This window comes from Lepidothrix coronata, unplaced genomic scaffold (assembly GCF_001604755.1).
Source record: "Lepidothrix coronata isolate B3197 unplaced genomic scaffold, Lepidothrix_coronata-1.0 Scaffold330, whole genome shotgun sequence".
NCBI classification, from domain to species: Eukaryota; Metazoa; Chordata; class Aves; order Passeriformes; family Pipridae; genus Lepidothrix; species Lepidothrix coronata.
The window spans coordinates 323,658-324,467 of record NW_016690510.1 but is presented as its reverse complement, the minus strand read 5'-3'; positions in this window follow the sequence as shown (position 1 = coordinate 324,467).

Sequence of the window (810 nt, the reverse complement as noted above, 5' to 3'; positions counted from 1 at the left end):
TGGGACGGGTTGGATTTGGGGATGGGGACATATGGGGAGGGGGTGCATGGGGTCGGGTGAGGATAGAGGCGTGGGGATCCCCAGGAGGTGTGGGGACCCCCAGCCCAGTGGGGTCAGGGATGGGAACGGGACAGGAGGTGTGTCCCCCCGGTGGCCCGGAGCCCGCTCTGACTCATGGCCATTGTTCACACTCGCACGAGGGCCAGGAACGCCCCGCGCCTCCCCATCCTCTGACCCCCTCAACTCCTGACCCCTCCGGCTCGGTCCCGTCTCCTGTTCCCCCATCCCCTAGATCCCTCTTCGGCTCAGTCCCCCCATACCCTGACCCCCAAACTGCTGCCCCCCAGTTCGGCACCCCCATCCTCTGACCCGCCCCAGCCCTTACCCTCCCCCCATCCCCATGGGGCTGAGCCGGGGGCTCAGGACACCCCCAGCAGCAACAGGGGTCGCGGAAGTCCCCACCCCCCCTCCCGCTTCCCTCGCCCGAGCCCCGGGGGTCGCAGCCCCCTCGGACTGGTCCCCACACCCCGGGGAGGTCCCGGAGTCGGAACCGCGAGAGCGGAACCGCCCCTGGGACCCCCGGCTGGCCCGCCCGTGCCCGGACAGGGCTCAGGGGTGTCCCGTGTCCCCCCCAGCCCGGCACCCGCTCACCCGGCGGAGCCCCCGCGCTTCGCCCGCCTGAAGAACTGGGAGACGGGGAGCATCAGCTACGACACGCTCTGCGCCACCGCGGGGCAGGTGCGGGGCCGGGGGGCGCGGGGGGCGCGGGGGGCACGGGGGTGGGGTTGGGGGGTGCCAAGATGGGGGAGC